Below are 24879 nucleotides of genomic sequence, written 5' to 3' on the forward strand. Positions count from 1 at the left end.
CAGCAAATGTGAGTTTTGGTTGAAGGAAGTTGGATTCCTCGGACATGTTATATCCGGAGAAGGTATAGCAGTAGACCCCACCAAGGTTGTCACCGTGACAAACTAGGAAGCACCGACAATGGTTGGAGAGATCCAGAGTTTTCTAGGACTCGCAGGATATTACCGGAGATTTATTGAGAACTTCTCAAAGATTGCAAAGCCTATGACAGAATTGTTGAAGAAGGATACCAAGTTCAATTGGACTGGGGAGTGTGAGGCTAGTTTCTAGGAGTTGAAGGAACGTTTGGTTACCTCACCAGTATTGATTCTGCCAGATCAGAGTAAGGATTATGAAGTGTATTGCGACGCTTCTCGTCGAGGACTTGGAGCAGCACTTATGCAGGAGGGGAGAGTTATTTCATATGCTTCACGACAGCTTAAACATCATGAGTTGAATTATGCCACGCATGATTTGGAGTTAGCAGCCGTAGTGCATGCATTGAAGACATGGAGACATTTTCTTATCGGAAACCATTGTGAGGTGTACACGGATCACAAATGTTTGAAGTACATTTTCACGCAGAAGGAGTTGAATCTCAGGCAGAGGAGATGGTTTGAGCTCATAAAGGATTATGACATGAGATTGCATTATCACCCGGGGAGGCTAACATGGTAGCCGACGCGTTGAGCCGTAAGAGCCATGTCAATACACTTATGACCGAAGAGTTACCGAAGGAGCTAGCCGAGGACCTTCATGAGCTATGTCTGGAGATAGTTCCGAGAGGCTATGTAGCAGCATTGGAGATTCAGTCGACTTTGATGGATAAGATCATAGAAGCTCAGAAGACTGACTAGGAAATTGCTGATATAAAGGAGAGGATGAGCAAAGGCAAAGCTAAGGGATTTCGTGAGGATGAACACGATACCATATGGTTTGAAGATCGTGTTTATGTGCCAAATGATCCGGAGATCAGGAAGTTGATTCTGCAAGAGGCCCATGATTCACCATATTCGATTCACCCAGGAAATACCAAGATGTATTTGGATTTGAAGGATACTTTCTGGTGGACTGGAATGAAGAGAGATATCGCAGAATACGTAGCAGTTTGTGACGTATGTCAGAGAGTAAAAGCAGAGCATCAGAAACCAGCAGGACTATTGCAACCATTGCCAATACCCGAATGGAAGTGGGATAAGCTAGGCATGGATTTCATTACGGGATTACCCAGGACTCGTTCAGGCTATGACTCAATTTGGGTTATAGTCGATCGTTTGACGAAGGTAGCACATTTCATCCCAGTGAAGACCACTTACACCGGTGCTAAGTTGGACCAGATATACATGACCAGGATCGTATGTCTGCATGGAGTTCCGAGGAGCATTGTATCAGATAGAGGAACCCAGTTTACCTCAAAGTTCTGGAATCAGTTGCACGAAAACTTGGGAACTAGGCTAGAGTTCAGTACAGCTTTTTCACCTGCAGACAGATGGACAGACAGAGAGAGTTAATCAGATTTTGGAGGATATTCTAAGAGCTTGTGCGCTAGATTATGGATCAAGTTGGGATGACAATTTGCCATATGCAGAATTTTCTTACAACAACAGTTATCAATCCACTTTGAAGATGGCCCCTTTCGAAGACTTGTACGGAAGGAGGTACAGGACCCCGTTGTCGTGGGATGAAGTTGGAGACCGCCAGTTATTTGGACCGGATTTGATTAAGGAATCTGAACAGAAGGTGAAATTGATTCGCGATAGGCTCAAAGTGGCCCAGTCCAGGTAGAAGAGCTACGCAGATTCAAAACGCAAGGAGACAGTTTACAAAGTCAGAGACAGAGTTTATCTTTGAGTATCTCCACTTCGAGGAGTTAAGCGATTTGGAGTTAAAGGAAAGTTAGCGCCACATTTTGTGGGACCATACAAAGTTTCGGAGCGTATGGGAGAAGTTGCCTACAAGTTGGAATTGCCCGAAGGATTGTCAGGAGTTCATGACGTATTCCACGTTTCTCAATTGAAGAAGTGCCACGCAGAGATGGCTGATATACCACTGAGAGATACATTGCCACTAGAGGCGATTCAGTTGGACAATGATTTGACCTATGAGGAGAAACCAGTTAAGATTCTTGAATATGCCAGCCGAGTCACCCGCATCAAGGTTATCAAATTTTGCAAAGTTCAGTGGAGCCACAACACCGAAGATGAAGCCACCTGGGAGCGAGAGGAAGATCTATTGAAGGACCACCCTCACCTATTTTCTAGCCAACCCGAATCTCGAGGGCGAGATTCATCTTAAGGGGGGTAGGTTTGTAACATCCCAAATTTTCAATTTGGAATGTTATACATAGATCATCATTTCATATCATATTTTATTGCATTTTGGCTCGATCCTAGAAATTCTATGCAACTCAAGGACCCACGGAGAGAGTTGGGGATTTCGTAAATTTCATATTTGAGTTTTCTCAAATTTTTGAAATAGGATCATTTGATTTTATTTATTTTATCTTCACTTATTTCAATTATAAAAATATGAGTCAGGGAATAAAAGGAATTCCGGAATAAAATGACTTCCCCAAAATAAAGAAATATTGAGGATTTAATAAAAAAATAAAATAAGATTTTATTTTGGATTTTATTGCTATTTTATTTGAATTAGGAAAAATGTGCGTTTTTCAAAATTGCATTTGGGCCCCAAATAAATGTTCATCTTGTCCGGCTTGATTTTAGAAGTCGGGGAAAATTTATTTCGGGGTTTTTGGAGTCCGTTTAGTATTTCTTTCGTTTGATTTTCTGCGCGGAATTATTAAAAAAAAAGTTACGAACCGACCTTGGGCCGTAACCGGCCAGGACTCCGCCTGGCCGGGGTCTTTATAAAGCGCCCCGGGCTGCCGCCCTAGCCCACCCGCGCCCGCGCCCCAAACCCTAACCCTAGGATCCGCCCGCCGCCGCCGCCCCGCACCGCCGCCGGCGGACCCCGCGCCGCCGCCGCCAAGGTTGACCCTGCCGCCGCCGGTTTTTTTTCGAGAAAAACCGTTCGGTTTTCCGTCGGTTTTTTCGTTGGTTTTTTTAGATCCGTTTTTTATTAGATCGGTTTTTTTTCGGTTCTGGTTAATTAGCGAGCGTTCGCTCATTCGTTTGTTTTAACGAACGCGTTCATTGTTTAGGTCCAGATAACAAACGTTTGTTCATTAATCTGTTTGTCGTTTTTCTTTCTCTCGGATTTATTCCGCGATTTTTCTGATCGCGATTTTTGATCCGATTTTCGTTTTAGTATAACTTTTCGCTCGTTTATCGGAATCAGACGATTCAAGCGCCTAGAGTTTCGTCTCAAAACTCTCTTTCCGATTAGTCTACTCAAACAAGTTTTTGCTTCTGTAAAATTAGACTTAGGTTCAGATTAGTAAATGAAGCTTCTTTCTTTCGCCGTTTGACTTTTGTTGCTTTGTTCGATTTGATTCTTTTTGCAAACCGGAGTTCTTAAGTTGAACTTTCTGGTTAGATCTCTTATTTGAGTTTTACGTGTGCATTAGATGAGTACTTATTGTATGCTTGTTTGTTTGTTTGCTTGCGATAGAGTACCCGGATTGCGCCGCGTGCTACTTCGAATCCCTAGGTTTCACGGATCATCAGCAAGGCAAGTAACACTTTGATCATACCTTTTTACTACCCAATTTTTTATGCATTAGATCAATCCTCAAACAATTGCATGATTAGGATCTGATTAATATGTGGGTTTTGGGAAGTAGATGAGGTAGTACCTATTACCTGTTTTATTATCAAACCCTTGGGAGTTACTTCTACGTTTGCTTATTATGCCATGCTATGCTAGTAGACGTGGATTGGGTGAGTGAATATCCATGACAGATGTGAGGTTGTTAATTAATGGTTTATTTAAGGTGGCAACTTTAATACACATCTGGGTGGATTGAGGTACCTGGGTATTCCAGGATTGCCTGTTTGTTTTGGACCGCCACCCAGGCTCAAAGGGATCATAAGATTATTCATGCTAGAAACTTTCGTGTGCAGCCACATGCTATTATGGGCTCTAGCATAGTTGATTAAGTCGTGCAAACTCTTACAGTGGTAGACTAGCAGATGTAGGGGAAAGTAGGTGTACATGTCTACCCATCGTAAGGTGCTAGCGCTTATGAAAGACTATGTCTCGTTCATCCGTTTCTCAAACACCATGTAGTGCGAGGAAACCAACGGAGGAGATCGAGTCATGTGGGGAAAAGTGCGCAAACCTCTGCAGAGTGTATAAACTAATCATGATTAGCCGTGTCGCCGGTTATGGACGTTTTGAGTATCTAGTACTTGGATTATCATGTGAATCTCATCATGTTACTTTAATTAATATTGTTGGGTTTGTTTAATGATGATGCTTAATTGGGATTGAGAATGCTGTCAACCATTCTCAATGTTTAACAACTACCATGATAGTTAAATAAAATTTATTCCTTTGCAGTAGGGAAAAATTGGCTTTATGCAAAAACTGTAACCATAGAGCTTTCCGCCAGCCATATATGCATGTAGTATAGCATTATTCTTTCATTACTCTCTATGTGTTACATTGACAGCATATTCCATGTGCTGACCCGTTTTTGGGCTGCAACGTTAATGTTCCAGACTTTTCAGACGACGGGTAAGATGCCTTAGAGTCATGGTCCTATACTCAGTGATGCCATTGGAGTTGATGGACTCACTTATCTTCCAGGCCTTCCGCTGTTATCGTTATTAGATGGCCTTAAGCCATTTTTATTGTAATAAGCTCTCTTTTGAGCCATTCGATGTAATAAGTGTGTGATTGCCACTCTGTTATAAATCCATCAAGTACTGTGCGTGTCAGCATTATTGATCCAGGGATGACACTGATGCACAGAGATCAGACTGTTTGAGGTCTGGTCGCTACAATCTCATACATCACATATATTTCATTCATCACATCCTTTTGGCCATATCACATCACAAGGCATATGCTGCAAAAACAAGTTAGACGACCTCTAATTGTTGTTGCAAGTTTTTACGTGGCCGCTATAGGGTTCTAGCAAGAACGTTTCTTACCTATGCCAAAACCACAACGTGATATGCCAATTTCCATTTACCCTTCATAAGGACCCTTTTCATCGAATCCGATCTGACTAAAGTGGGAGAGAAAGACACCCGCTAGCCACCTTATGCAACTAGTGCATGTCAGTCGGTGGAACCTGTCTCACGTAAGCGTACGTGTAAGGTCGGTCTGGGCCGCTTCATCCCACGATGCCGCCGAAACAAGTTAAGACTAGTAGTGGCAAGTAAATTGACAAAATCTATGCCCACAACAAAATTGTGTTCTACTTGTGCATAGAAACTACGCATAGACCTAGCTCATGATGCCACTGTTGGAGATCATTGCAGAAAATAATTTTTTTTCTATGCATCACCAAGATCAATCTATGGAGTCATCTAGCAACAAGAGAGATAGGAGTGCATCTACATACCCTTGTAGATCGCGAGCGGAAGCGTTCAAGAGAACAAGGTTGATGGAGTCATACTCGTCGTGATCCAAATCACCGATGATCCTAGCGCCGAACGGATGGCACCTCCGTGTTCAACACACGTATGGAGCGGATACATCTCCCGCGCCTTGATCCAGCAAGGAGGAGGGAGAGGTTGAGGAAGAAAGCTCCAGCAGCAGCACGACGGCGTGGTGGTGATGGAGAGGCAGCACTCCGGTAGGGCTTCGCCAAGCTTCTTCGGAGGAGGAGAGGTGTTGGGAAGGGGAGGGGCTGCGCCTTGGAGGTGTGTATGCAGCCCTCCCCTCGCCCCTCTATTTATAGGGGGAGGAGGAAGGGGTCCGTCCCCCTCTAGATCAGATCTAGAGGAGGGTGGGGGGCGGCCAAGGGGGGGGACTTGCCCCCCAAGCAAGGGGGGTGCCCCCCTTAGGGTCCCCCCCCCCAACCCTAGGCGCATGGGCCCAAGGGGGGGGGGATGCGCCCAGCCCTCTAAGGGCTGGTTCCCTTCCCACTATGGCCCATGAGGCCCTCCGGGAGAGGTGGCCCCTCCCGGTGGACCCCCGGAACCCTTCCGATGGCCCCGGTACAATACCGGTATGCCCCCGAAACTTTCCGGTGACCGTATTACAACTTCCCATATATAAATCTTCACCTCCGGACCATTCCGGAACTCCTCGTGATGTCTGGGATCTCATACGGGACTCCGAACAACATTCGGTAATCACATACAAGTCGTCCTAATAACCCTAGCATCACCAAACCTTAAGTGTGTAGACCCTACGGGTTCGGGAATCACGTATGACCGAGACAGCTCTCCGGTCAATAACCAACAGCGGGATCTGGATACCCATGTTGGCTCCCACATGTTCCACGATGATCTCATCGAATGAACCATGATGTCGAGGATTCAAGTAATCCCGTATACAATTCCCTTTGTCAATCGGTACGTTACTTGCCTGAGATTTGATCGTCGGTATCTCAATACCTCGTTCAATCTCGTTACCGTCAAGTCACTTTACTCGTTACGTAATGCATGATCCCGTGACCAACCACTTGGTCACATTGAGCTCATTATGATGATGCATTACCGAGTGGGCCCAGAGATACCTCTCCGTCATACGGAGTGACAAATCCTAGTCTCGATTGGTTCAACCCAACAGACACTTTCGGAGATACCTATAGTGTACCTTTATAGTCACCCAGTTACGTTGTGATGTTTGGTACACCCAAAGCACTCCTACGGTATCCGGGAGTTACACAATCTCATGGTCTAAGAAACTGATACTTGACATTAGAAAAGCTTTAGCAAACGAACTACACGATCTTGTGCTATGCTTAGGATTGGGTCTTGTCCATCACATCATTCTCCTAATGATGTGATCCCGTTATCAATGACATCCAATGTCCATAGTTAGGAAACCATGACCATCTGTTGATCAACGAGCTAGTCAACTAGAGGCTCACTAGGGACATGTTGTGGTCTATGTATTCACACATGTATCACCGTTTCCGGTTAATACAATTATAGCATGAACAATAGACAATTATCATGAACAAGGAAATATAATAATAATCATTTTATTATTGCCTCTAGGGCATATTTCCAACACATAGGAAGTGGGTTAGGCTTAAATGTGCTAGTCATATTCTTCATGGTTCTCTTGTTATGTTTCAACCATTATCTTTTATGTGAGCATCACTGAACTCATCATGCCTAGCTAAAAAGGCATTAAATAAAAGCACTTGTTGGGAGACAACCCAACACTTTTACCTACTGTTTTTGTGTGTTCACATGATTAGGCTATTGTAGTAATAATGTTTTGTTCCTTTTGTTTCAATAAAGTGCCAAGTAAAGCCTTTGGGATCATATTGGGTGATAGGTGATTTGATCTTGCTGAAAAATAGAAACTCTTGCGCTCATAAAAATAGCTCTCCTTTTTAACAGAAGGGTGATTTTGAGTTGATTCTTTTTGCATAAGATTAATATACAAATTTCTCACGTGGTCATATTCGTTTCATAATTTTGGGTGTAGCAGAAGTATGTTTTGAGTACAGATTACTACAGACTGTTCTGTATTTGACAGTTTCTGTTTTCAATGCATAGTTTGCTTGTTTCCTTGTTTCTATGGCTTATATTGCTCAATATAAATTTTTGAAATGATATGCTAAATTAGGCATTGTGTGTAAACAATTATGAATCTTGTCTTTGACAGTACCAAAAGTGAAATGGTTTGCTCTTTATGATACTAACCTAGCTCACAAGGTTCCGTTAAATTTTGTGTGATTGAACTTTTCAAGTTTTGGGTGAGATGTCGATATGAGGAGAATAAGGAGTGACAAGACCCTAATATTGGGGATTACCAAGGCACCCCCAAGGTAATATTCAAGGAAGATCCAAGCAACTAAGCTTGGGGATGCCCCGGATGGCATCCCCTCTTTCGTCTCCAACATTATCAGTAACCTCACTTGGAGATATGTTTTCATTCGTCACATGATATGTGTTTTGCTTGGAGCGTCAATTTATTTTTTTAGGAGTTGCTTGCTATTATTTAGAATAAAGTTTTGCATCTTTTATTTCAATAAAAGTGGCAATCACTACTAGGGAAAACCTTATACACAGAACTTTAGCAGTAGCGTGGGTCAAAAAAGCACGCTGGTGCTAAGTAGCAGTAGCGCGCCTGTCCAAACCGCGCTACAAATAATGTTCTAGCAGTAGCGCGCCTTATTCTAAACACGTTACTACTAAAATTCCCACGTGTTAGCCGATAGGCTACACATAGTAGTAGCAATCTATATCGAACCGCGCTACGGCTACTTTCATTGTAGCAGCGCATTTTATTCTAAACTCGCTACTGCTAAAGGATATAAAATTAAATGGAAAGCAAATAGAAAGGTAATTGAAAATGAAAGAAATAGAAGAAGGTGAAAGGAAAAAAAATAAAATGTAAAGAAAAATAAATGGAAAAGGGGAAAAAGAGAAAGGAGTAGCAGCAGCGCATATCCCAGAACGCGGTGTAGCTAACATAGCAGTAGCGCAATTTCTAGAACGCGCTATTGCTACTTCTGACTTAACCACGGAGTTCGTCCTTCCCCACGGCCACTTCCCCCGAATCCAACTCCTCCGCTCTCGCTGCCGCCGTCGCCCATTGGACGCCGCGTGCTCTCCGCAAACCCTCTACGCCGGCCCGACCCCGGTTTCAACGCCGCCCCCGACCCCGACCTCAACACCGCCCGGACGCCGCCCTCGACCCTGACCTTGACGTCGCCCTCCGCCGCGCGCCCGAGCCCCGACCCCCGACCTCGACGCCACCTGCCCCTCTCTCGCCGCATGCACCCGAGGTGAGCACGCCTGCTCCTTCCCCTCCCCTACCTCTGCCTAGATAGGGTTCTTCAAATTTTAGTTGCATCAAATTAGTTAGGGTTCATCCATGGGTGGAAATGAATTGGATACAGATGCGTCTGGGATGTTTTCTTAGATGATTTTTTCTTAGATGATGAATAAACACTAGTGCAATGCATAATAAAACGAGTAAAATTTGACCACTTATTTCACTTTTAAGTTGGATAATTGGAATATCCGCTACCACTTTCCACCCCTAGGTTCATCAAATTAGATGGTAATTAGGGCAGTGGTTCATAGGTACTAATTAGTTAGTAAGAACTAGGTACTAATTAGGTACTAGTTTATTTTCATTTATAGTAAGTTTATTTTTAGTAAGAACTAGTTGAATTAATAGAACTAGTTAGTAAGAACTTGTTGTTATTTTTTAGTTAAAGCAATTTTTCCCGATCGACGTGGACGATGCCTATCCCGCATCCTCATCATCGAGTCGGCGGAGGACACCTCCGTCACTAGATGGGCCATGTCCGGGACTGGGCTCGGTCGGGGTGGTACTGGGAGGAGCTACCTACCGGGGGGCGCAGGTTGGTGAGGAGCCAGCCTGTCATTGACCCGAACCTTCTTTGGTGGCGGTCGCATGGGCCAGTGACGGTCCAGAGGCTCGAGGACCCCGCGGAGGTGGTGCGTCACCGTGTCAGTGAGGAGGACGCGCACGTCCATTGCTACTTGTTTGTGTTGGAGCGCATGTTCTCCAATACCTGACAGGTTCTCCAGGGATCTCACTGGAGCTATGATCCTGTGATGGTTCCTTCTCTGTGGGTGTCCACCACCTGCGCCGATACCCGTCGTGCGCTAGGGTTTTAGTTGTATTAGTGATGTTATATATATGATACTATTCGGGATGTATTAGTGATAATATTCGACAATGTACAGACGCATGAGATGATTTACTTTTGCTTATTGAATGCATGCTAATTTGAGTCCTATAAGATATTTTGAAATGTATATCTTGTGTTTGCCTATGTTTTGCTGGAGTATCCTCTGAGTGGCCTATGTTTTGCCGGAGTGTTGATTCATTTCCGTTCCGGCAAATTTCACGCGCTCGATATGTCCTATTTTATCAAAGGTCATGCCGTATTTTTCCGTGAATTTTGGCATGACTTGTGCCAAATATGTAGGAAATATCGAGTGCCCCAGATTTGTGTGTTGAGTATCCTGGTAGTTGTCTTCGATTGATTTTCAATTAATGTTTCAACTATGAACATAGGAAATGTCTGATGACGAAAAGGATTTCGGTATTTGCAAATACTGCGAAGATGAGCATGGCCTGTGCGACGGAATCTTCCTAGATGATGATAGGCGCTTCAACATCAAGCTGGACGAGAACTTCGAAGTGTATACAGTAGGTCACAACGACAAGTCTTTTTTTGTAATTAAGCATGACATCTGCTTCATTTGCTTCAACTTATAATTTGATTTTTTACTATTCTACTAGCATATCCCCTGCCATGCAAGAGTTTTTGTACTGGATAAGATAGGTTTCAGTCGTACTACGGAGGTAAAGAAAGTTTACTTGAAGACCGAGCATGGTTATATTTTCCACGCAAAATTATACAACACAGATGACTACACCTATTTTGGATGCAAAACATGGCGAGCACTATGCAAGACTTATGCATTTGAGCCTGATATGGTTATCACCTTTGATATTCGTCCGAAAGATGATTTTGAAGGTAATACTGACATCTTGGTCGATGTGTAGACGCCTCCAGTTATACCATTATGTGAGTTTCTCAACCATATTTATGTCTTTGATATTGTTTATTCAAAAATAGTTGACAACTAATTTCTATTGTCAGCTTATTTCCGTTCAAGCAAACATGTCCAGCGCTTGGTAGAAAAGACCTACTACTATCCCAGGGCTGAACTAAACTGCGAGGAGCTAAGTCATTATGTTTCATGGCTTGCGGATCTTGATACTGTCAAGATAAATTTTCTTCCTGCACTTAGAAATGTTAGTACTGAAAACGTGCGACAATAGTGTTCGTAATCAACTACGGTCACATCTATTTAGGAAAGATGGTAAGATTTTTACTATTTATCCTCAGTGCATCTTTTCCATACATTATTTTTTAAGCTAAACTTCATTGCTAAGTATGTTACATACGATGTTCTTCAACACAGACTCCCAATGAATGTTGTGCCTCATGGGATCGAGACTAAAGGTACCATGAGTATTGTTAGCTTACGACCAAGATATCCTACAATGCACTTTAGTGCATTCAAGATTAGCGACAAACCCTTACAAGTACAAGACTGGACCAAATTTGTGATGGAGGAGCGCAGAGAAGTACTAGGGGGCAGCAATCAGAAGCGCAACCCACGATTAGGAGACAGGTTCATCTGCATGCTCCAACTTGATGAAGGAGGAGAGCTACACATCTTTTATGTTATTTTACCTGAGAGAGAGCAACAGGAGTGATTAGCTAGCTAGAAATGAGTTTGAAGATGATGATGTGCTACACTATGACTATGATGATTAAATAACTAGTGTTGGTGGTAATGACTATGATGATGATTATTAGCTAGTATTAGTGGTGATTAGATAGCTACCGCATCTAGTGTTGGTGGTGATTAGCTAGCTAGAATGAGTTTGAAGATGATTATGTGCTACACTATGACTATGGTGATTAAATAAATACTGTTGGTGGTAATGACTATGATGATGATTAAATAGCTTGTGCTGGCGGATTAGATTCAAGTGGAGGCAACATGTGGTGCACATCGAAACTACTACTAGTCCAAACTAGATCAAGTTTGGATTAGTAGTATACTTTTGACATGCACCACATATTGCCTCCACTTGTACCTAATCCACCTTCATTTGACACACTGTTATGGACATAATGATATAAACCTCATAATTGGTATTGTACCAAAATTTGTATAACACGTATAAATACACTAAAAATAAAAAAAATAAAAAAAAGAATACTAGTAGCGGTGGATAGTAAACACGCTGCAACTAGCTAGATTAGCAGCAACGCGGGAGAGAGGAAGCGCTGCCGCTATGTGTCTTAGCAGTAGCGCCTTATTAGTATCATGGCAGCACATGCTACTAGTGGGCTTTAAACCCGTGCTACTAGTAGGGTTTTCTGTAGTAGTGAATGATAGCCTTTGCCATGCTTATTTTGCAAGTATACTTGTTGCTGTTTGAAAATAGAAAGTTTATCGATGTTGCAAAAATTCCCTAGAAAAGTCAGAATATGATAAATTGTTGAAACTTTTTGCAAAATAAGCTATGATAAATTTTGTATAGTGTAGTATGTTTCTCATAATTTTTGGTGTTAGGGAAGTATGATGAATCTTGCATTCTTTACAGACTGTACTGTTTTGGCAGATTGCTGTTATGGTTGCATTGTTTGTATATGTTTGCTTGTTTGATGATTCTATTTGAGGATAGGACTATTAAATATGCAGAGTCATTTAGTATGTAATGTTGAATAATAATTTTAGTGATTTGCTAAGGTAGAGAATGATAAGGTTATTGCATTGGTTTATACTAACTTATCTCACGAGTTCTTGTTGAGTTTTGTGTGGATGAAGTTTTTAAGATTTAGGGAAACCATGATATGAGAGGAATTAAGGAGACACAAAAGCACAAGCTTGGGGATGCCCAAGGCATCCCAAGTTAATATTCAAACAATTCTCAAGCATCTAAGCTTGGGGATGCCCCGGTAGGCATCCCACCTTTCTTCTTCAACAATTATCGGTTAGTATCGGTTGAACCTAAGTTTTCGCTTCTTCACATGATGTGTGTTATTCTTGGAGTGTCATTTTATTTTGTTTTTGCTTGTTGTTTTAATAGAATACTTAGATCTGACATATTTTGAATAAGAGAGAGTCCTCAAATAGCTACCTATTTACTTAACTACTCGCATGATCTTCATTTATATCTTTTTGGAGTAGCTTGTCATTTACTCTTGTGCTTCACCTATATCCTATGAGTAAATTTTTGAATGAATTGAATATCGTGGAGTTGAAATTACATGTCCATATCATGCCTAGTGGTAGCTTCACATTGGGTTTAGGAAGTGAAAGCTTTTGAAGCTTGACAATCACAATATTGGTCATACAAGCAATTCACGAATAAATAGTATAAGGAAGAGAACTTTCACATGCAAACACACTATCTTGGAAATCTTTTGTGATTGTGAGCCCCCATCAAAATATTATATGCCAAAATTCTTGATGTTAGACAAGGAAGACAACGTAATGATTTATGTTCGTTCATATTCACAAAGAAGTTATATTGTCATAGATCCTTCAACATGTGGTGCTTGCCCCCTACCTTTGCTAGCCAAAAATACCGCACCAAGTAGAGATACTACTTGTGCATCCAAAACCCTTAAACCCAAATCCTGTTTCAAGTGTCCACCATACCTACCTAAGGATTGAGCAAGATCCTTCAAGTAAGTTGTCATCGGTGCAATAAGGCAATAAAAATTGCTTCTAAAAGTGTTAGATCATTTAGTGTAAGAGAAAACTGAGCGTTGTATGTACTTGTGATGGCAAATAATAAAAGCGACAGACTGCATAATAAAGGTTGCTATCATAAGGGGCAATATAACGTGATGTTCTTTTGCACTATGGGGTTGAGCATACAAACAAATAAGCGCATGGCAACCTCTGCTTCCCTCTGCGAAGGGCCTATCTTTTACTTTTCAGTATTTACTTTTATGCAAAGAGTCAAAAGTTTTTCTCTCTATTCCTTTTTATTTTTCTCCTTCGGCAAGCATCATGTGGTGAGGAAAGACTAAGCACATATATCCAGTTGAATATGGGTAGCATGAGTTATTATTGTTGACATCACCCAAAGGTGAATACGTTGGGAGGCGAAATTATAAGCCCCTATCTTTCTATGTGTCCGGTTGAAACGTTTTGCTCATGTGTATGCGATGAGTGTTAGCAATCATAGAAGACTATATGATGGTTGAGTATGTGTAGCTCTTACTTAAACTCTGTTGAATAAGTTGAATTGCAATTGCTTGGTGACTGAGAACATAGGTTGTTGGGTTTCAAGAGAATTCATTGTTTGAACCTTAACATGTGAATTGGTTGCTACTATAACATGAGAAATTTTATGAGAAAGAACTGCTGTTATGATGCTAGGAAAAGTGATTGAAATTATCATTGATCAAACTTATGCACTTTTCTAGCATTCACACTTCATAAATTATTTCTGTTATCATTTACCTACTCGAGGACGAGTAGGAATTAAGCTTGGGGATGCTGATACGTCTCCAACATATCTAGAATTTATGAAGTATTCACGCTAATATATTATCATTCTTGGATGTTTTACAATCATTTCATAGCAACTTTATATCATTTTTTGGGAATAACCTATTAACCCAGTGCCTAGTGCCAGTTGCTATTTTTTTCTTGTTTTTTACATAGCAGGAAATCAATATCAAATGGAGTCCAAGCACCGCGTAACCTTTTGGAGGTTTTTGATGGACCAGAACACTCAGGATGGGCCAGAGCAGCACCTCAGGGGGTGCCCCGAGGGGGGCACAACCCACCAGGGTGCGCTTGGGCCCCCAGGCGTGCCCAAGTGGGTTGTGCCCACCTCGGTGGCCTCCCGCGCCCCTTCTTTACCCTATAAAATCCTAAATATTCCAAAACCCTTCGAGGTTAACCTAGATCAGAAGTTCCGCTGCCGCAAGGCCTCTCTATCCACGAGATCCAGTCTAGACCCCATTTCGGCACCCTGCCAGAGGGGGGAATCATTACCGGTGGCCATCTTCATCATCTCGGCGGCCACCACCACTACAAGAAATATGTCAACTAGTGACCTTCTCTTAGTGACCCTAGCTGAATTGGTCGTAAATCCACGGCCATTTCGCTTAGAAGGGCTCAAACCCTGAATTGCCTTAGACCAAATGGTCATAAAAGCAGACAAGAGTGGTCCATGACCTTATTTCTACCTGATTACGACCAATATAAATGGTCATGAGGTTGTGAACGTGGATGCATTAGTACTTATTGCTATGACTAGGCGCCACCTCATCAGTTTTGCCTATGTGTCATGTACATGTGTCAATTTTTGCCCTAGGTTGTGAAGCAACCTATATTTTTGTTATTCCAAAAATTCCCAAAAAATTCTCATAAATTTTTTGGATCATACCTTCATCAAATTTGTCAAAAACCTTCCTTGCCTAGTTCAAAAATAACTCAACAATATTCATTTTCCTATTCTGTTCAGAGAAGCACTTTGTGAAGGAAGTGTTATTTATATATTCTTGATTTCCCTAAAAATTTGTGAAGACATTCTTCTTAGTATATGATCATCCTCAGCCAAAACTCACGCCCGTTGGCCATGTGCATTTCCCGTACCGCTAATCAAACACTTGGCTGCTAATTCATGTTTGAGCATAGTTCGGTCTCTTCATGAGAATCTTATGTTATAATTTTCTTCCTAGCACCTACCTGGGGAGTTTCCAACCCACTAGACATGCCTAGGCCGCCCAGAACACATGGCAACGCCACGGTCACGCGGTGACCACGCAGCGGGCATGAGAGCTTACGCGCTCTAGAGTTGGGGCCCTCGGCCACCGTCCAAACCTTGATGTCTCGCCACCAAACCATGCATTTCTGATTAAATAGATACTTATGTACCTAGAAATGATTTTTGGAAAAAATAAAGAGTAAACTATGAGGTAGCTGCAGTTCAAATTTGACCCGCTTCCTACTGAATCGGCGGGAATTTGTCTTTTTCACTAGAGGTGGATCAAAACTTTTGACACCCAAACATTTTGTCAATTGTGCATTAAATATGGCCTAGTATTTTATAAAATTGATTAGGTGCAATTTTGCAACAAATATATGGTAGGTCCTTCACAAAAAAAACTCATTTCGGGCACTCGAAAAATGGAAAATGTATTTTCCGTGAAAAGAAAATGAAAACTCCCTTAGGAAACATTGTTTGGAATTCCAATATGCACCCTTGTGCACCATATGAGATCATTTGAACAAACTATGCCATGAATGTGGCCATAAGATTGATCATTTGGCTTGAAAGCCATGAATCTTCATGCATGATAGCTCATTTCTGAGAACACTTTTTTAAAATAATTGCTGTATTACAAGTTTATTATTTTTCCTGGAAACTTAGTCACATATAATGACACAATGCGAAGGTTTTCCAATTTTTTGTTTTTTTTTGAATTTTTTATGCCCGTTTCAAAATGCGGTCAAAACGGCGGGAATGACCGTTCCTAGCTAGTGGTTGAATTTTGGATTTTTTTGGTGTTTCTCTGATTAAATAGATACTTATGTACCTAGAAATGATTTTTGGAAAAAATAAAGAGCAAACTATGAGGTAGCTGCAGTTCAAATTTGACCCGCTTCCTACTAAATCGGCGGGAATTTGTCTTTTTCACCAGAGGTGGATCAAAACTTTTGACACCCAACCATTTTGTTAATTGTGCATTAAATATGATCTAGTATTTTATAAAATTGATTAAGTCCAATTTTGCAACAAATATATGGTAGGTCCTTCACAAAAAAAACTCATTTCGAGCACTCGAAAAATGGAAAATGTATTTTCTGTGAAAAGAAAATGAAAACTCCCATAGGAAACATTGTTTGGAATTCCAAGATGCACCCTTGTGCACCATATGAATCATTTGAACAAACTATGCCATGAACGTGGCCATAAGATTGATCATTTGGCTTGAAAGCCATGAATCTTCACGCATGATAGCTCATTTCTAAGAACACTTTTTTAAAATAATTGCCGTATTACAAGTTTATTATTTTTTCTGGGAACTTGGCCACATATAATGACATAATGCGAAGGTTTTCAAATTTTTTGATTTTTTTTTGAATTTTTTATGCCCGTTTCAAAATGCGGTCAAAATGGCGGGAATGACCGTTCCTAGCTAGTGGTTGAATCTTGGAATTTTTTGGTGTTTCTCTGATTAAATAAATACTTATGTACCTAGAAATGATTTTTTGAAAAAATAAAGAGCAAACTATGAGGTAGCTGTAGTTCAAATTTTACCCACTTCCAACTGAATCGGCAGAAATTTGTCTTTTTCACCAGAGGTGGATCAAAACTTTTTACACCCAACCATTTGGTCAATTGTGCATTAAATATGACCTAGTATTTTATAAAAATGATTTGATGCAATTTTGCAATAATTATTTGGTAGGTTCTTCACAAAAAAATCATTTGGGGCACTCGAAAAATGGAAAATGGCTCTTTTGTGCAATGAAAGTGAAAACTCCCCAAATCAACATTGTTTGGAATTCCAAAATGCACCCTTGTGCACAATATGAGATCATTTGAACAAACTATGCCATGAATGTGGCCATAAGATTGATCATTTGGCTTGAAAGCCATGAATCTTCACGCATGATAGCCCATTTCCGAGAACACTTTTTTAAAACAATTTCCGTATTACAAGTTTATTATTTTTACTGTCAACTTGGTCATATATAATGACAGAATGCGCAGGTTTTCTAATTTTTTGATTTTCTTTGAATTTTCTATGCCCGTTTGAAAATGCGGTCAAAACGGCACACATGGCTGTTCCTAGCTAGTAGTTGAATCTTGGAAAACTTTTGCTGTTTCTATGATTAAATAGATACTTTTGTACCTAAAAATGATTTTTTGAAAAACAAAATAGCAAACTATGAGGCAGCGGCAGTTCAAATTTGACCCGCTTCCACCTGAATCGGCAGAAATTTGCCTTTTTCACGAGAGGTGGATAAAAGCTTTTGACACCCAACCATTTGGTCAATTATGCATTAAATATGGCCTAGTATTTTAGAAAATTGATTTGGTTCAATTTTGCAACAATTATTTGGTAGGTTCTTCACAAAAAAACTCATTTTGGGCACTCAAAAAATTAAAAATGATATTTTCGTGAAAAGAAAATGAAAACTTTCTTAGGCAACGTTGTTTGCCATTCCATGTTTGTTATTTTCCTGAAAGCTAGTTCACAATTGGTGTCACAATGAGAAGGTTTTTTATTTTTTTGAATTTGTGTGATCATAAAATAGCTTACATGATTTTAACATCTTATTTTTAAATCTATCACGACCAATTTAATTGGTCATAATGTTGTATTGCGTTTTGATTGGTCCATGGACCAAACACACGGATCATGCACGAAACACCGTTGGATCCTTTCGGATCCAACGACAGCCCTGACCCCTCGCCTCCCCACCAACCCCACCTGAGGCGAAAACCTAGCTCCCCCGTTTTCCATCTACCCCCCGCCTCCTTTCTTTCTTTCTCTCCCTCCCCCTTCTCCCCCGATGCAGATCCCCCTCGTCCCCGTCACCCACCTCCGCCACCGCCCTCACTCTCCCGGCCACCCTACTCCGGCAAGAGCACCCTCACCCTCGTAAGCGACCCACGCACCCCTCTCCTCCGATTCACGATTTGTCCGCCGCTTCTCTCGCGGGGAGAGAGACACGGACGGAGCGGAGATCGATTGGGCGAACGCCGCCGCCACCCCCGCATCAGAGCACGCGCGCGCGTGACGCCGTCCCCGCCTTGCTCGGTCCGTCGCGCCGTTCGCCTCACCTCCTGTTCGCCGCATTGATATGATTTTAATTTCACCGCAGTTTTTTTGACAGGCCCGGGAGTTAGGGCGCGATGGCGGCGAGGCAGAGGCGGTCGTGTAGAAGGAGGATACCTCCAACGAGGGTGAGAAGGCGGGGCCGGCGGCGGTGGTCGTCATCGACAAGGATGTGGCGCTGTGGGGCGTGCCACTGCTGCCGAGCAAGGGCGACGAGGCGACAAACGTCGTCCTCCTCAAGTTCTTCCGTGCGCGCGACTTCAAGGCGGGCGCCGACTTTGAGATGCTCTGCCGCACGCTCCGGCGGCGCCGGGAGTGGAAGAGCTTGGCCGCCACCGCCCCGGCGGTGTCGCGTTGCTGCTGCAGGTGACGGACCTCCGCGGCTCCCTCGGCCCCGCCAAGAACAACCTTCGCACCGCCATGAAGCAGGTTCCAGGTCGACCTCTTCCAGGACTATCGAGATCAAGCCCACCGAGGTACAAACAGCAGAAATCTGAGTCCGTTCCTTCAGAAAATTTCATTCGGAACTGCAGAGCTGGGTGACTGACTGACTTAATTTGGTTGTGACAACTCAATTCAGGGCGACACGATGCTGACCTTGGACGTGAAGGTGTTGGGGTGGGACGTGATGTACAAGGAGGAGTCCGTGCCGGCCGACGATGGTGCCTACACCATTGTGGTGAGCAAGGGCTTACATTGATTGGTATGTGCGGTTGTTCTACTCTGCAATCTTGAGATTGGTTAGATTAATATCGTGAAAAAGAGAGATTATATTAGATGTACACAGGGACCGTTCCATGTTCTTGTGGTCTGGTATGCTTCACTGTCTACAGTAGTTGTAGGTTGGTTGTAGCCGCAATACATACTATCTTGGTTTAGTTTAGGGGCAAATAGAGACGTTTCTGTAGTGGAAAACTAGATGTTCTGCAAATCTTGTTCCAGTAATGTTTGAGTATCTGTTAACAGAATTACATTAGTAGTGCTCTGATTTAGTTTTCATCAAAATCAACAGCCCTCTCTTGTGTTCCTGTTAGGAGAATTGTTCCTTCAAGGATATGCCAGAATGGCATATGCGTTCAATCTTCAATGTGAATAATTGGTGTTTTCCTCTTAGTTTTGGCCCCTAAATATTTTTCTTGAAGCTCCACTGCCGCATAGTAGTCCTCTAATTCAACTCAGTTCCATACTATTTTGTATCGTTTCTGCGGTCTGTTTAATATGAGAAAATATTCTAATACCTCTGCATTGAATTATTTAGGATACATAAAGGTTTGAAGCAGCCAACCCAACAATAAAGGAGCTGGCTCTTGTTGGTACTCTTGGCTCTAATGCTGTTTAGCCAGCATCGCAACAGCTTTTGCCGTTGGCTGTGAAGGCAATTCAAGAAAGTGAGTGGAAATGTGTTCATTCTGCAATACAGAGCCGGTTTAATTTTGTTTTGTAAATTCCAGTTAGCTTACCTGTGTATTATGTTCAGATAATGCAGAGCTTGACAAGGAGGCCACTGATGTGTTCATTTGGTGCTTGACTCAGAGTCCAGAGTCCTACAAGCTGTGGGTGAGCGATATTTTTGTTTTCTTTGCCTTTGTACAACTCTGTCCCATACAAGAAAGTGGCTCAGACTGATGTTTAATTTCTGTTTCCAAGCTACAATTTACTGCAATTCACATGTTTTGAATTCTTCAATCTTGAATTGTTCAGTGATGATAGCTATCTTGCACCGTACTATAAAATCATGGATCGGCAACTAGCTGGTTTTCAATCCATTCTTGCTAGATGTATCATTGTTTTTCTTCTTCTAAGATAAGATGGTAGCATCACAAGTCATCCTATCATGTTGTACTAGTTCCTGAAGTGTAAGATAAGATGGTGGCATCAGATGTGTGTTCTGACTTGTGGCTGCTTACTAGATGGATACATGCAGCTAGCTAGCAACCTAGTAGTACTAGTAAGAATATATGTGTTTAATTCTCTCCCTATACCTTGTGATTGATTCTAGGTATATACAGATGCCATCTCTGTCTGGCAACATATGGACCTGATTACATTCAGGTGCATATACTATACTTGAACAATCATTCATAGTGTGGTGTTTCAGCTAGGAATGTTGATTAATTCAGCATGCTTATGATTAATTCAACCTGTTTTTTTATATCAGGTGCTCATTGAGCTGTCTAAGAACAAGTAGATCATCATTTCACCATCTTCGGCCGCCCCAGGGTATGTCATCTCTTTGGCCTCTTCCAGCACTTCTTCTTTGTTCCTGACTATAAAACTTGATGCATGTGCCCTGTTCTAAAGTAGAAAATCACTAATAGCTTGTACTGTCCATCTGTTGTGTTAACTTGCTCTATGATGGTACTTGATCATTTGCAAAATATATCTCAGTTTTCGCTGTTATGAGAATGTTATATGCATGGTTTCCTGTTAAATCTAAAGTACTGCAGCAAATTTTCATCGTTATGAGAATTTTATATTCACGGATTCACTTGATTATGTTTCTAACTTTTCATAATTTATTATTTGCAGATGCTGGCCTTCATTCTTCAAAAGTTGGGTGTACAGGAGCTCTAGGAAGAAGAATCCCGAAGAAAAACCACACCCAGCAATGCGTTTTTAGCTCACTGGAGATAGTTATGTGTGAAGCTAGTTATGTGTGTATTTAGTTTTATTTTATAGCTAAATACTAGATTTGTACTATGTACTTTGCTTGGCTGTTGTAATGTAATCTCAGTTTTGGGTGTACATGATTGTAATGTACTTTGCTTGGCTGTTGTATGAAATATTATGCCTTATTGGCTCTTTTTGAATCACATTATCTAATTGCAGAAATATAGAACTGACTTGTGGTAATTGGTTCCCATTTGACTAGTGGTACCTACTTTAAAATGGAAAAGAAATAAAAGAAAACTGACAAATGGGCTGGAAAAACGCCGAGGCCAAAAAAAAGTGCAGTGTAAAATTCTGTTGCCCAAAAAATAAAAGTCTGTTGGGCTTGGCCCATGTAGCTGACCAAACTTGAAAGGAAAAAAAACAATAAATGGGCTAAATTGTTGGGCTCAGCCCATGTAAAACACTAAATCGGACCGGTCTGATTCCTATCCACGTCAGCTTGCCATGCTGGATGCCTACGTGGTCTGGGGATGTTGCTTGTGACCAAAAATTTGGTCGTGGAACCAACGACCTTTTACACATCGCAAAGAAGGTCGCTATAGTCAGTTTACGACCGCCAGCTTTTGACCTTCTGTTTTTGGTCACAAAAAGCTCGCAAATGAAAAACTATGACCTTTCAGTGACCAATAGTGGTGGTCACAAGTTGACATATTTCTTGTAGTGACGATGAGGAGGGAGTAGTCCACCCTCGGGGCTTAGGTTTTGTACTAGTAGCTATGTGTTTGATCTCTCTCTCTCTCATGATCTATATCATGGGCTTTGTTAATATAGTCGGATCATATGATGTTTCTCCCCTCTATACTCTTGTTATGATGAATTGAATCTTTACCCTTCAAAGTTTTGTCTTATCGGATTGAATATTCAGAAATGAGAACACATGATATATGTCTTGCAATATGAATACTTGAGGTGACTATGAGGTATCTTATTGATTCACTTGATATGTGTTATGGCATTCAACTCGCGGATTCCCGCGGTGATATTGGGGTAATCTATGCATAGGGGTTGATGCACGTTTTTCTCCGACGGAAAATTTGGGGTCTCTTTATAGTTCTTTGTGTGGATTGAGTATTATGGATATGAATTTGCTTTGGTGTCATTCTAGTATGAACTCTAGGATAGATCGAACGGAAAAAATAGCTTTGTGTTATTTTAGTACGAACTCTTGAATAGATTGAACGGAAAGAATAGCTTTGAGGTGATTTCATGACCTACAAACAATTCCTATCTTTTGTTCTCCGCTAATAGGAACTCGGTAGTGATTCTTTATTGCATTTTGAGGGATAATCATATGATCCAATTATGTTAGCATTGTTGAGAGGTTGCACTAGAGAAAGTACAGACCCTAGGCCTCATTTTTAAGCATGCAACACCGTTTTTGTGCCCATTTACTATTTGCTACCTTGCTGTTTTTATTTATTAAGATTATAAAAATATATTTCTACCATCCATATTACACTTTTATCACCATCTCTTCGCTGAACTAGTGCACCTATACAATTTGCCATTGTATTGGGTGTGTTGGGGACACAAGAGATTTCTTGTATTTGGTTGCAGGGTCGTTTGAGAGAGACCATCTTCATCCTACAACATTCACAGATTGATAAACCTTAGGTCATCCACTTGAGGGAAAATTGCTACTGTCCTACAAAACTCTGCGCTTGGAGGCCCAACACGTGTCTACAAGAATAAAGTTGCGTAGTAGACATCAGCTCTCTCTCAAATGGAGAAGGGTGTGGAGGGGTATATATAGCCTCCACACAAAATCCAACCGTTACACACGTTTGACCCAACTCGGTCAGACCGAATAGAAGAACTCGGTGAGACCGATTCAGTTCAAAATGTGAACATTAGGAATCTCGGTGGGACCGATGAGGTCAACTCGGTGGGACCGATGTGCTAGGACTAGGGCAAAACCTCATCTCGATGAGACCGATCGCATGAACTCGGTGAGACCGATTTCAGCGATGAGCAAGCAGAGAGTTGGTACGTCAAGCAAACTCGGTGGGACTGATCGCTCATTTCGGTGAGACCGAAATGTTACGAAAAGGAAATAGAGAGTTTGCAATGTGAACATGGTGGGATCATTCGCTCATTTCAGTGAGACAGAAATGTTGTGAAGGGAAACGGAGAGTTTGCAAAGCCATCTCGGTGAGACTGAGAGCCGTATCGTTGAGACCGAATTGATTAGGGTTTCTGGCAGTGGCTATGTCAAATGAACTCGATGGCGCCGGATAGATCAAATTGGTGGGTCCGAGTTTGACTTTAGGTTTTGGACAAATGTGGAAATGAAAAAGTGGTTGAGGGTTTTGGAGCAATATCACGAAGAACTTTGAGCAAGTAGACCATTAAGCAACACCTCATCCCCTTTTAATAGTATTGGCTTTCCTATGGACTCAATGTGATCTTGGATCACTAAAATTAAAATGAAGAGTCTTGAGCCTTTGCCAATCTTTGTCCTCAGCATTTTGAGGGATCCACATCTCTAGTCCATGCCATGCCAATCTTGAACTTTCTGAAATATTTAACTTGAATGGATATTAGTTCAATGAGCTATATGTTGTTAGGAATTACCAAAAACACCCGGGGATTAGTTGCACTTTAAATCTCCCCATTTTTGGTAATTGATGACAACATATAGATCAAAGCTTCGACAAATGATAATATAAAAGAAATACATCATTGCTTTGAGAAGTATGTGATAAGCAAGAGCTCCCCCTAAATTTGTGCATTATTTAAAATTTGCTTTTGAATGCAAATGCACAATCGATTAGGATCATGTGTCACTCCTCCATGTCACATACATCTTGGCGGAGCGCTCAAAATGATAAACTGTAAGAAAGATGCACTCATCACCAAGGACAAACATGATTGATCATACACAAGTGTAATGGATATCATCAAGCAAGCACACATTAAAACATAGTATGATCAAACACATGATCATAAGAGTATCTCACACACAAGCACACATATTGTAGCACGCATCAAACAAGCAAACGATCAAAGTAGCAAGAGAGGCAACAAAAAGGCAGAACACACACACACACACACACACACACTCTCTCTCTCTCTCTCTCTCTCTCTCAAAGCCTAATGATCCATACACTTTCTACCCCTTTGGCATCAAGTTACCAAAAAGCTTGAAAATGCATAGTGCTATAGGGCACTCTAGGCACGATTCTGGGAGCTCCTGAAGCAGTCTTCCGGCTGGTTGCTCCGGTGTGCGTAGATGGCGTGGAGAGGAGTCCGTCTGCAAAAGCTTCAGCTGATGTCTGTGGAGCTGGAGGAGTTGAAACTGGAGGAATCACTAAGGCAATTTCTGCAGGTGCTGACAATGTAGTCCTGGTATGACTAGCAATTGGCACAGCTGAAGACCTTTTGCCCTTGGCACTTGCTGAAAGGCATCTGTGGTTGGTCTGTCACTCCTTTCTTCAAGCTCTTCCTGGAGTCTCTCCATAGTTGATTGGATCTCTGTAACCTTCATATCTAGATCATGAATTTTTGTCTCAATGATCCTCTCAAGACTCTCTTGATTCTGAGTCAGGGTAGCCAATCACTGGTACGCGTTGGTGCTATACAAACAGTTTTTAACCCCTTTCTACGACGACATTTGGAACTGTCGCCTAGTGTGTGACGGCGATAGGGGGGTCCTTCCCACACGACCCAGAAACCGTCGGGGATAGGGACCCTACAATACACCTTTTCATTTGTGGTCGCATTGCTATCGCAGTCGGTATTCTGTGGTGCTACGTTTACGATGCGCAACCCATCACAAATGGTTCACTATTATAGAACGTGT

The 24879-nt window shown here is 41.7% G+C and overlaps 1 long non-coding RNA gene across 1 annotated transcript; it reads left to right on the forward strand.

Annotated features, from left to right (window-relative positions):
• The first annotated feature begins 20258 nt into the window (after window positions 1-20258).
• LOC123115648 (uncharacterized) lies at window positions 20259-21191 on the forward strand. Its single transcript, XR_006456686.1, has 3 exons — window positions 20259-20456; window positions 20563-20624; window positions 20934-21191. It is a non-coding gene; the product is annotated as an uncharacterized lncRNA (long non-coding RNA).
• The last annotated feature ends 3688 nt before the right edge of the window (window positions 21192-24879 follow it).

Source organism: Triticum aestivum, chromosome 5B (assembly GCF_018294505.1).
Source record: "Triticum aestivum cultivar Chinese Spring chromosome 5B, IWGSC CS RefSeq v2.1, whole genome shotgun sequence".
Classification (NCBI taxonomy): Eukaryota; Viridiplantae; Streptophyta; class Magnoliopsida; order Poales; family Poaceae; genus Triticum; species Triticum aestivum.